This window comes from Orcinus orca, chromosome 2, assembly GCF_937001465.1.
Source record: "Orcinus orca chromosome 2, mOrcOrc1.1, whole genome shotgun sequence".
Taxonomy (NCBI): Eukaryota; Metazoa; Chordata; class Mammalia; order Artiodactyla; family Delphinidae; genus Orcinus; species Orcinus orca.
This window is the reverse complement of record NC_064560.1, coordinates 116,456,539-116,469,974: the sequence shown is the minus strand read 5'-3', so window position 1 is coordinate 116,469,974 and position 13,436 is coordinate 116,456,539. Positions and strand designations below refer to the sequence as shown.

Below are 13,436 nucleotides of genomic sequence, written 5' to 3'. Positions count from 1 at the left end.
ATCTAGTTCCCCAGCCAGGGATTGAACCCAGGCCCCCTGCATTGGGAGAGCAGAGTCTCAAGCACTGCACCACCAGGGAAGTCCCTCTCATTGTGGTTTTAACTTGCAGTTCGCTAAAGATTAGTGATGGTGAGCATATTTTCATGTGCTAATTGGTCATCTGTACATCTTTGGAGAAGTATTTATTCAAATCTTTTACCTATTTTTAAATTGAGGTTTTTTTTGTTTTGTTTTGTTTTGTTGTTGTTGAGTTGTAGGAGTTCTTTATATATTCTGGATACTAAAAGATATACAGTTTGCAAATACATTCTCCCTGTCTTTTATGTGCCAGATACTGTTCCAGACATTGAGAATAGAGAGAAGGGCTCTACTCTCATGAAGTTTACATTCTCTTGGGTAGAGGCAGGAGGGAAACAATAAATCAAATAAGTAAGGTAATGAGAAGCCCCATAAAGAAAATAAAACAGGGTGATAAAATACATGTGACTGGTAGATGGAGGGAGTCTACTTTAGATAAGGTAGTCAGTTAAGACCTTTCTTTTAGAGCGTGACATTAGGGCTGATGAGAACCATTCAGAAGGATCCATCCACATGGATTTCATCCCAGGCTGAAGGCACAATCATCTTGAAGGACATAAAGTGGGTGTGATAATAATGATCAAGAGATCATTATTATCATAAAACCACAAAATCATAAGTAGGCAACGGCCAGATCTGTTAGGGTTCATAGGCCGATGTAAAGAATGTGGATTTTACCTTAAGTGCAATATGAAACATTGGTCGGTTCCAAGCAGAGGATCATAATATCTCACTAATATTTTTAAAAGATCGCTTTGGCTGGTCTATGAAGAATGGATCATATAGTGAGGGGAGATGAAAAGCAAGGTTCTAATGAATGTTCTTTCTTCAGGCTCTTCTTTTACATCACCCTCAGGCAGTTGTCCCCTCATGCTGCTAGAGTCTTCTACTCTGTTTCTAAATTTGTATCACATGGTGGACATTGGCAATTGAAGTCTTCCTTAACGAAATGGAATTTGGTCACCTGTAGTAATTTCCTCCATTTCTGTATGATCCAGTGTGGCTATATTATGTGTGGTAACTGATGATCCCAAATCTCAGTGTCTGAAAACTACATAAGTTATGTTTTGCTCATGCTACATATTCACTGCTACTTGGTTAGGGGTCTCTGCTCTTGTCATCCCTATTATGGGATCAAGGCTGACAGAGTGACCACCAGTTGGAACACTGCTAGTAGCTGTGGCAGAAGGAAAGAGGAAATGGCTGAATTGCATGCTGGCATTTAAAGCTTCTTCTGAGAAGTGATACATGTCACTTCCACTCACATTTCATTGCCAAAGAAAGTCATGTAGTCATTCCTAAGTTTATAGGAGCAAGGAAGAGCAATTATATTGATATCATGTTCCTGGAAGTTGGGAGAACCAGAAATATTTCAGAATAGCGTGTAAGTGTGAACAACTACTTCCAAGATCACTACTCATACTTTTTGGCACTCAGTAAAATATCTCTTCAAAACTTCTAGTAAATAGATATATTAAAAAATTATTTCACTCATCCTTACTAAGAGCATTCACTGTGTAGGACATTATAGATTTATTTTATTATTTATTTATTTTTTTGGCCGCGTTGGGTCTTCACTGCTGTGCGTGGGCTTTCTCTAATTGCGGTGAGCGGGGGCTACTCTTCATTGTGGTGCGCGGGCTTCTCATTGTGGTGGCTTCTCTTGTTGTGGAGCACGGGCTCTAGGCGCGCGGGCTTCAGTAGTTGTGGCTGGCAGGCTCTAGAGCGCAGGCTCAGTAGTTGTGGCTGGCGGGCTCTAGAGCGCAGGCTCAGTAGTTGTGGCTGGCGGGCTCTAGAGCGCAGGCTCAGTAGTTGTGGCTGGCGGGCTCTAGAGCACAGGCTCAGTAGTTGTGGCGCATGGGCTTAGTTGCTCCACAGCATTTGGGATCTTCCCGGACCAGGGCTCGAACCCGTGTCCCCTGCACTGGCAGGTGGATTCTTAACCACCGCGCCACCAGGGAAGCCCTGTGTAGGGCATTATAAACTAGTCTATTGTAAAACAATATAGATGACAAGTTTTGTATTCTGAAATCAAATTTAACAGGCTATTATCATCATAATGAAATATTCATATGCTTGTATTTGTAGGATCTCTTAGAGATAAGGGTCGAACTAATGCAGTGGTTGAAGAAATGGAAAGTAGAGGGTGACCTCAAAAAAATCTTAAGGTGTTTGAAGCAATGTAATTTTATGACTAAAAAAGTGGAAAATAGATGAGAAGGACCAAGGAGGATAGGGAGGTTTCCTACACTGGGAGTCTTATTGGAATGGTGGTGTCATTGCCTATTTAAGGGAATACAGTAGTAGCTGGTGTGAAGAGACAATTAGTTTGACTTTTGAAATACTGAATTTCAGATGTCTACGGGAAGCTCTGCTCTAGGTAAACCTCCCTTTGCTAGGAATGGATAAGGGCAGGAGAGGAGACTGGGAAGGGAAAGTCTAAAACATTGTGTTACGTAAGTGAAGGGAGGGTGAGTTTTTTTTTTTTTTAAATCGTTTTTTTCTTCTTTTTCAAATTTATTTATTTATTTTTGGCTGTGTCGGGTCTTCATTGCTGTGCATAGGCTTTCTCTAGTTGTGGCGAGCAGGGGCTACTCTTTGTTGTGGTACCGGCTTCTCATTGCAGTGGGTTCTCTTGCTATGGAGCATAGGCTCTAGGTGCGCAGGCTTCAGTAGTTGCAGCATGTGGGCTCAGTAGTTGTGGCTCGCAGGCTCTAGAGCACAGGCTCAGTACTTGTGGCGCACGGGCTTAGTTGCCCCGCGACATGTGGGATCTTCCTGGAACAGGGATCGAACCCACGTCCCCTGCATTGGCAGGCGGATTCTTAACCACTGCACCACCAGGGAAGTCCAACTCTGAGGTATTTAAATGTAAACAATTTTTAACCTTCTTCAAGCGCAGGCACCCATGCCCCCTCCACCCTCTAAGCATCTCTGTATTATCATTATTTTACTTCAATAATGTCTACAGTTCAGCATTTTAACATGACATGTTAAGATGAAAAAAAACCCTTGAAATGAAGGTGAGAGATAATGTAACAATATGTACCAAAAGATGGGCAACAGAAACGAAGAAATCTAAAAAAGATCTGCAGTGTAACAATCTGTTAGTGTGCCTCTAGCACTGTCTAGGGGAGAAACAGACTAGTGGAGAAAAAAGGATTCAAGAATATGTTGTATTGGACAGAATACAGGATGCTGGTTAAAATACAACCTTTACCACTAACTAGTACTCACATCTATATAGTGCCTCCTATTCACCAGGGACTGTGACAGGTGTTCTAAGTATTTTTATCTTGGAATCATTATGAAAATCCAAAAGCTAGGTTTGTTGGCCCCAAACTGAAGTTAAAGGAACTGAGGATTAAAATGTTAAAAAACCTGTTCAAGGTCAAAGTACAGAAAGTGGAGAATTGCAAGTTCACCCGTATGGGTCTTATTTCAAGGCCAAGGCTCTTTCCACTATAGCCAATAGACCCCAACCTAGTTGTGCATCACAATTGCCTGGAGAACATCAAAACACGTTTCTGGTTTCCCACTAAAGATTGTCTCAGAAGATAGTTATATTAGTATAGTACTTTTTTCTCAGGGTTGTTGTTAGGATTAAATGTAATAAAGTATATTGCACTGTTTGATAAACTTCAAGTTTAACATAGTCTTCTAATTTAATGATTTTATTATACGTGATTGTCTAATTCCCTTTCTTTTGATTTTATGGTCAGAAAATAATTTTCTGATAAGTAATTAGGCTTACCAAGTGCCTTGAAACCAGAAAAGGGTGCCCAGAACGATGTATTTTGGCTTAATAACCACATTATAAATTAACACATTTAATTTCTAGGTTATAAATCAGCATTCTTGTGAGTCTGACCAGCGCTAGTCAAATTCCCCCAGTTTAATCATCCCTTTGTTAACAGAAAAAACAAAGTTTTGAAATCAGCAAAGCTGACGAATGGAGTTAGAGCAGAACACATAGTTTTAATTGGGAGTAGAATATCAGGTTTTTGTCCTGGAGGTCGGTTTTGTGAATACGTTACAAAATTAACTCATTCTAATGCAAGACCACCTTTTCTCAGCGTTAGTAGATGATGTTTTTCTTGGTTCCCACACATCAGAGCTAGATTATGTTGAACCAGAAATGTAGTAGGGCTACAACTCCTGTCCCTTTAAAACGCCTCCTCCTCTTCTCACCTCCACTTTCCCCAACAATAGCAGTATGTTTACCAAGAAAGGTCTGGTCTTCTATCCCCAAACAAATTCTAAAGCATTATTTCTACTTGCAAGTAGGGTTTGTAGTACGTTGTATTTAAATTAGCATTCTTCCCCTTCCCACCACGAACTTCTGATAGTTTGCTTGTAGGCAAAGACCCCCCCCCCTTTTTTTTTGCAATATTCAAAAAGGCACTCAGCAGGCACTTACTAAATGCATGCTCCTTGAAGAAAAGTTAAGCGGTTTCCCTAAAACCACACAGATCAAAGGAGTGGGGGAAGGGGGGACTCAAAAGTGCCTGTTACACCCAGTCACACTCCCATAATTACCGGAACCGCCTCCATCCCAGCCGTAGGACAGGGCTTTCAACGGGACAAGAAAGGAACACCAGGGAGGTGAGAGCCAGGAAATCGGGAGAGGTGCCTCTCCCGGCATGCTCTGCAACACACTGAGGGGCGCCAGAAATATCCCGGCGTGCATCGGGGAGCGCCCAAGGGCGATGGTTCCCGGCTCCTAGAGGGGCACGCGAAGTTAAAGCGGTAGGTGTGAGCTTACTTAGTTTTGAGACCCCGCTTCCTCCTTTCCTCTTTAGGAACGTAATCCCATAACGGCTGAAAAGGAGGTCCTCTTAACTACCCTCCCTTTCCGCGTGCGAACGACTTTCGGCGCCGCTTCGAGCACGGTGCCAGGTGATTAGTGGTTAGGGGCGGGCCTGAGCCGATCGCATGACCAAACCTGGCCGCCAATGACTAGCCGGGTGGTCCAGCAGCGCGAGGATTCCCGGACCCGTGAGCGGAGCGGCGCGTGGGCTCGCTCCGGTCGGCTCTGGCAGGTACGCGCAGGCGCCCTGGTTGCCACGCGCCCCGTCTGTCCCCACGCGCCCAGCGGCGCGTACTTGGCGCGAGGTGTTAAGAGTCTGTCTGGTTGTTTTTGTGGGTGGGGGGGAAGGAGAGGGTGGGGGGGCGATGGCGTCACGTGGACGCCACAGCCAATCGCACTCCGAGGCGCACCCACAGCTTTCCCCGGCGCCCCGGGGTGCGACGTGTTCAGTGAGGTTCGGCTCTGCCCTGCAGGTCCCAGTACTCTTTCGAAGCGCGTGTGCGGCCTGTAAAGTCAGGCCGCGGGTTTTCGTGGCGTCCTGCTCCACTGTGAGCACGGACGACAAGTTCTCGGCAAAATGGCTGCTGGAAAGAGTCGCCTAGCAGGGGGAGCGCTGGGGCCGCGTGAAGGTCACATGACGAGGTTGGCAGCGCGTGCTGCTGGCGCGGGGAAGGGGGGAGGGTGGAAGGGGGGAGGGTGGAGGGTGGAGGGTGGGAGGGGAGAGGCGTGGCCAGTCATGTGCTCTCGGCTGCTCCGTTCCTTGGTTTTCCAGCGCCTTTGCTTTGGCCGGACTGGCTGCTTTTACTCCTCCCACCTCGAAGCGTGGCAAGCGTTGGTGAGAAGCTGTGTGGTGTGGTGGAATGAGTAGGGTTCTGGGAACGAGGAGACCTCGGGTGTAGGCCTTTGGCTACCTTTGCAGTTAGCAAGTCATGTTGCCACTCTTGGCCTCTATTTTCTCGTATTTTAGCTCTGTATAGGAGTTTTTTTTTTTTTTAAGGCCCTTAAAAGGTGTATGACCTGTACCTCATCCCAGTGTCATGCTGATAGCAAAATAATTAAAAACGAACAGGTCATTAATAATCATGAGACAAGGCGGCCTTCCCACAGGAGCAAACCCACAACAATCCCCCTTCCTCCATCATTACAGGAAACTTGATTTAGGTAACTTGTTATAATATTCTGGGCATGTCTGTCCATATTTAGCAGTAGGATTTATACTCTGTACCTGCCCACTATCTCATTTGAAAAGTATTCTGTCTTTTAGACGTCTAGTCCCTGTGTGTTTTCCTGGAAAGAAATCAAGAGATAAGTAGTATTGTCATAACTGTGGAGATGGGGAAATAAAAGGAGTTAGAGGGCACATGCCTATGCTCCATAACGCTAACTAGAAAGAAGTCTTATGAACTTGGCGGGCCAATTTTTTGAGGCTTCCTGCTACCAGCCTTTGGTGTTTTTCATAGTTCTCAGCTTCCAGTTTCACCTCTTCATTTTACCAAGGGTCAAGGCCTTAGTGAAATGAAGCAGGCATAAATTATGTATTTTTCATATCATTGCTTATGCTTTATAGTACCCTTTGACGTATCTTAAAGAGCCTTTGAATTTTGTGGGAGTACAATCTGGAAAACATTTATTGAGCAATCATAATAATAGTTGTCACTTTTGAACTATTATAATAATAGTTAACATCTTTCTAGTGTAGTACTTTATATGTCTTAATTGATTTACTTCTTGTAACAAACCTGTGTTAATTACTATTATCTCCATTTTACCAGTGAAGGAAACAGCAACAGAGAGATTAAGTAACTTGTACAAGGTCATATGACTGATAATTTACATAATTCCAACCAGTATTCCTTTTGAAAACTTGACATAATGATTCTAAATTTCATTTGGAAGAATGAACTTATAAAGTACGAAAATTTTTGAAAGATGAAAGTTAAAGGGGGGGACTTGTACTAGTGAATATACAGATAAAGCTATGATAATACAATAAGTGGTAACTCTGGAATAGACAGAGCAGTGGGACAGAATAATAAATCTAGAAATATATAAGACTATTTAGTATTATACAGGTGGCATTTCATGTTGAGAAAGAATTTTGAAATTGTGTTGGAATAATTGGCTAATCATTTGAAAAAAATAAAATGGAATCCTACCTTAAAATGTAAATAAACTAAAATCTGGGTGAATTAAATATAAAATATGAAGTCAAAATTATGCTTTCAAAACAAAAATGGGTGAACAGTTTTCTAATCTTGGCATAGGATGAGCTGTTCTAAGCATGATTGCAAAGGCAGATTGATAGAATTATTACGTAAAAGAACCCGTAGTTGGCAACAACACCATCAAGTTAAAAGACAGATTTACTCATTTAGTATTCATTTGACCTATTTATTGAGTGTGTACGATGTGACATGCAGTTTTTCAGGTGTAGGGGATCCAATGATAAGTAAAGCCAGGCAAAATGTGGGAAAAAAATTTGCACCACGTGTTGGACCCAGAAGATTAATGACATGAGTATCTAATAGATTGTCAAAAGACCTGAATAGGTAGATCACACGCATAGAGAAATAAAAATAACTAATAAAGATAAAAATACATTCTTTTCCACTTATAAGCAAATAACACAAAACAACACCCCCCCAGCAGATTAGCATACATGTGTTAAAATATTAATATCTAGTATTGGCATAGGAGTGGGGAAATTGGCACATTCATACACTGCTGTTGGTGGGTATTTACATTTGAACATCCTTTCTGGAGAACATTTTGACTATATTTATTGAAAGCATTAATAACCTATATGTCCTTTCACTCAGCTGCTCCTCTTCTTTATTAAGGCACTAATTGGTAAGTTTGCAAAAATGTTCATTAAGAGTTGTCTTCTTTGTTTTTGGCTGTGCCGTGTGGCATACGGGATCTTAGTTCCCTGACCAGGGATGGATCAATGCCCCCTGCATTGGGAGCGTGGAGTCTTAACCACTGGACCACCAGGGAAGTCCCTGTAGTATTTTTTTATAGTAGCAAAAAACTGGAAAAACTTAAGTGTTAAATAATGGGGGGTTGGTTAAATAAATAAGATGCCTTCATAGAGGGTCATACTCCGTAGATAGTAGACATGATAGCGATTTCTAGTAATGACTTGGAAAGCACATTATATATATTGTTAAGTGTAAAAAGCAGGTTATAAAATGATGTGCAGTGTGATCACATTTTTGTAGCAATATACCTCTATGTGTCTGTTTACATAGAAATCTAAAATGGTATATATCAAACATAAACTAACGGTGATTTTACTTGAATGGTAGGATTTTTGGATGAATTTAATAAAAAAAACTTGTTATTTTTTGGAACAGTTTTAGGTTTATAGAAAAATTGCAGAGACAGTATAGAGAGTTTCCAAATACCCAGCACCTAGTTTTCCCTATTATTAACATGTTATGTTAGTATGGTATATGCGTTGTAATTAATGAAGCAAGATACATGATTATGAACTAAAGTAATAATTTAATCAGATTTCTTTAGTTTTTATCTAATACCCTTTTTCTATTCCAGAATCCCATCTAGGATACCACCATACTTTTTTTTAAATGTACTAATGCTTTGTTGGTGGGTGATATTACAGGGAAGAAGGTGTCAGGGGAAAAAGGAAGTGAGGTAGGGAAAAAGTAAAAACAAATATAAGGCATGTGTGACCCAGATGGCCATAACTTCGCAAACAAAGCTGGCTGCCTGATCTTCCAAGGCATCTCCAGAGAGTTCATATGAAGCTCTTGCCTCTCAGAACCTTCCGTTACACAACCACAATACTTTTAGCTCTCTTAGGATCCTCTTGGCTATGATAGTTTCTTAGACTTTTGTTTTTGATGACCTTGATAATTTTGAGGAGTACTGGTCAGATGTCCCTGAGTTGGGATTTGATGTTTTTTTCATTATTAGACTGGGGTTAGAGTACATACTATCAACATGACTTGTCACTCTTGATGTTGAACTTGATCACCTGCCTGTGAATTTGGTTTTTAAATGTTTGCTTTTCTGTAATTTCTTTTTTTTTTTTGGTAATTTCTATTTTTAAAAATAATCTGTTACTTGTTTTTGGTATAACAAAAAGTATTTGTTATAATACTCTGGGCATGTCTGTCCATCTTTATCAATAGCATTTATAGTAAACAGTACATTGATAAGCTAATAATATAGAAAGACAATAATAGAAGTTACAGTTAAAGAAAAAATAACTGGCCAAATTGCTGGAAGGGCTAATTATAGAAAGGAATTAAAGGCATTAGTACAGTATAGCTTGTTTTAACAGTCTTTAAACTGTTTTAGGAAGAACAGCCTGGCAACCATGAATTATGCATAACAGGATGAAAATATAAATAAGATAGGTAAGGCCTATTAGGTAAATTCATTCATTCAACAACAAATAATTAATGAGCCCTACTGTATATTATACCAGGTGTAGGGATTGAGCAGTGAATAAGGCAATGTCTTATTTATAATGGGAATTTGTAGTCTAGTAGATAGACAATAAAGTAATAAATAATATGATTTCAGATATTGTCAAAGTGCTGTGAATAAAATAGTACTATTGGATAGAGAGTGGTGGTGGTAGGCTTGGTGGTTCTTTTACATAGGTCACGAAGTAAGGATTTTCTGAGGTAACATTTGAGGATAAAGAGACCTGAATGATAAGGAGCAAGCCATGCTAACATGTGGAGCATTTCAAGCAGCGGGAATACTAATGCAAAGATTCTGGGGCAAGAATCAGTTTGGGATTTTTCAAGGAAGTGCAGGAAGGCTAGTGTGCTGGAGTTTGGAGACTGCTGCAGTGTTAATTGGTGGTGGTGGCAGTGGTAGGGTAGGGTAGCAGGAAATGACACTGGGAAGCTGGTGGGTCTCAGATGGTATAGAGCCTTGTAGACCAGAAGGGCTTTGTATTTTATTCTAAGTGTGGTGGGATCCATTGGACAGTTTTAGGAAGAAAAATTATACAATACAATTTATGTTTTAAAAAGATTACTTTGACTACTGTAGAGGAAAGAGGGGCAGCAGGAGACCATTCAGGAAGCCATTGGAATGGTATGATGAAGTATGGTGGCTTTGGGTCAGGGAGGCAGTGATGGGGACAGTGAGAAGGGGTTGGATTCAGGGTATATGTGGAAGGTAGAACCAATAGAATTTGCTGATAGATTAGTTGTGAGAGGTGAAAGAAAAAGAGGGATCAAAGATTATTGCAAGGTTTTTAGCTAGAGCAACTAGTGCCAGGTAGAGAGATGGAAAACTGGAAGGAGCTAGTTTGGGGTTTAAAATGAACAGTTTAGTTGGATACGTTGAATTTGAGATGCTCACTGGTTATCCAGGAATAGATAGTTGATTGTTCAGTCTAGAGCCCGGAGTCAAAGTCATGGCTGTGAATATACATTTGGGATGTCATCAATACATAGATGGTGTTTAAAAACCTGGCTCTGGTGAGAAGAGGGCCAGTGACTGAGCCCTGAGACTAAGCTGAAAGCATGGACAGAGGAATAAGTCACACTTAGATTTCTTTTGTATCTGCATCAGCACAGTATTTACTGTGTCTATATGGTGTTTTATTAAATAAAGCCTTTGAGATGGTTGTAATGTACCTTAGGCTCTTCCTGCTACATAAACTGATTCTTCAGGTTTTTGTGTCTGTCCTACTTGAAGATTTCTACCTTCTCTACGTTACCTGGGGGCATAAACTCCAAATTTCATAGTTTAGCATACCAGACCTATCATTGTTGAACTCTACCCTACCTTTCTCTCTTTATCCTCTTTCCTCTTAATCATTCCTGTCATGCCCAACATGTTCTGCATGTGTATAGCCCTTTATTTGCCTAGAATCCTCTTTTCTACCCCTCTTCCTGCTTATTGCCTCAAACTCCTACTCAGTCTTCAATGTCTAGCTTAAATTTGCTATATAATTTCCCCAGATTTCCACAGATAGAAGTTGGCTCTTCCATGCACAGTACTTCCTCAGCTCTGTTGTTGGTACTTTAATTTATAGCAGAATATAAAGTTGGTTGATTTTTTTTTTAAACTTTGAAAGACATTTATTTATTTATTTTTAAAATTAATTAATTTATTTTTGGCTGCGTTGGGTCTTCATTGCTGTGCGTGGGCTTTCTTTAGTTGCGGCGAGCAGGGGTTATTCTTCGTTGCGGTGCGCAGGCTTCTCATTGAGGTGGCTTCTCTTGTTGTGGAGCATGGGCTCTAGGTGCATGGGCTTCAGTAGTTGTGGCTCGTGGGCTCAGTAGTTGTGGCTCGCGGGCTTTAGAGCTCAGTCTCAGTAGTTGTGGCGCACAGGCTTAGTTGCTCTATGGCATGTGGGATCTTCCCAGACCAGAGCTTGAACCAGTGTCCCCTGCATTGGCACGCGGATTCTTAATCACTGCGCCACCAGGGAAGCCCCAAGTTGGTTGATTTTGATTCATTTGTTTCCCCAGTGCTTGGTATGCCCAATCTAATGCTTTGAAAAAGTTTAGAAGTTTTGTTTTGGCGAAAGAGTAAATAACTAAAACCAGATCTTATAATACTAGATGTTATAATATACAATCATATGGATCATTAGCTGAGATATTTAGATTTTTTTTATGGTTTTATGAGTTGTTGGTTTTAATGATATTTATTGTGATGGAATTTAGCCAGTACAAAGTTTAATGAAATGATGTCAGTTAGGAGTCTTAGTTCAGAGACATTTTAGGAATGGTTTAATCTCTAGAGTTGAATAATGCTTATTCTTTGGAGGCAAGCTATTATATAATAAATTTTTCCTCCACTTGCCCACTTTCCCACCCACCTTCTCAGGAGTCAGGAATTTTATTTTAACATTACACATGTTCTTTGAGCTCTTTGCTAGAGGAGAAACCTAATGTAATAAATCCAGTAGAATTAGCAGTACTCAGCCCAGAAATGTCCTTTTAATTGTTGCACAGAGAGAGGCTTAATGGTGTGTATTGTAGGTGTGAGGGTTTCAGTCTGTGAACTCAAGTAGGGTTAATTATTTTGTCATTCAATTGTAAGCATGTATTGAGCACCCACCATATATGGGCACTGTATGAGGTGCTGTGGGGGACACACAAAAGAAGTAAAAGTCATGGTTCCTTGCACACGAATCCCTGACAATTTAGTCAAGGAACTGAAACATAACATTAAAAAGGAATTTAATCTTAACAAACAGTATATCAGTAAGTGCAAAGTACTGTGGTATAAATCAAAGACTTTGCATTTCTTAAGCCCATAATTATATTCTCAGAGCTATATGCAGTCTTATCTTGCATCAGTTTTCAACATTTTGACCTGACTTGCAAGCTCTGCATTTTCACTTGTCCTTTAATATTTTTAGTTTCAAAAAGATACTATTGATTTGACTCTTAAAAAACATTTTTTTTAAGTTAGTAAATCTTTTTTTTTTTTTTTAATTTATTTATTTATTGGGCTTTGCTGTGTCTTAGTTGCGGCACGCGGGATCTTTAATTGCGGCATGTGTTCCCCGACCAGGGATGGAACCTGGGCCCCCTGCATTGGGAACATGGAATCTTAGCCACTGGACCACCAGGGAATCCCTGATTTGACTCTTTGATGTGTTGAAAGCCCTGTATAGGAAAAGAGTGCCCTGCCAGTACATTGCTTTCCAACATTTTATTCCTTCACGTCTGTAAAGCAAATAGGTAATTTGAAAAGGTAGAATGCCATTTAGTCTTTACAAGTGTGATAGATATAGTTTTGCTGTGTGTAGGTTTTCTTAGACATATTTTCTCCTAACTGAGGCTGTGGGGGTTGGGCGGTGGGGGGAGGGTAGAAGAGTATAGAACGTAGAGAAGAAATTGTGTGTGTGTATGAATATGAGTTTAAAAGCACTTATTTTGGGATTTGGATTATAAAAGCAGTTTTCTTTTCATTTGAGAAGATATGAAAAACATAGATAAGCACAAAGAAGAAATAAAAATATGCTAACTCCCACTGTTAACCTTATTGGTATGCTTCTAGGCTTTTTTTTTTTATTAGGAAGTTTTGTTTTTTAATAAATAAAATGAATAGTTCAGCTACCTTTAGAAATGAGTAGATAATTGTCTTTACGTAAGGTGGATCTAATCAGATTACTCTCAATAAAATTCTTTGGTAGCTTCTCATAATAAATGGAATCAAGTTGAGGCAAGTTCAGATTCTTTAGCCTAGTACATACAGCCCTCTACCTTACAGCTTATCTCATTTACCATGTGTCTCCCTTGTACACATCTTTGTTCTATCCATACTACATGTACTACTTGCAGGCCTCTAGACCAGGGGTTGGTAGACTTTTTCTGTAAAGGGCCAGATAATAAATATTTTAAGCTTTGTGGGCCTTACTGTTTTTGTCAACAACTACTCACCTGTGCTGTGGTAGCATGAAGGCAGCTATCGACAGTATGTAAATGAATGATCATGGCTGTGTGCAGGGAAACTTTATGGACACTAAAATTTGAATTTCATGTAATTTTTGCATGTCATAAAATTTTATTTCAACCGTTGAAGAATGTAAAAAGCA

The 13,436-nt window shown here is 40.3% G+C and overlaps 1 protein-coding gene across 1 annotated transcript in view; it reads left to right on the top strand.

Annotated features, from left to right (window-relative positions):
• The first annotated feature begins 4,753 nt into the window (after positions 1 to 4,753).
• The window catches only part of MGA (MAX dimerization protein MGA), a 152,817-nt gene continuing 144,134 nt past the window's right edge, over positions 4,754 to 13,436 (top strand). The window contains exon 1 of the mRNA XM_033435717.2: positions 4,754 to 5,120. The gene's annotated coding sequence lies outside the window, so the exon portion shown is untranslated. The remainder of the gene's footprint in view (positions 5,121 to 13,436) is intronic.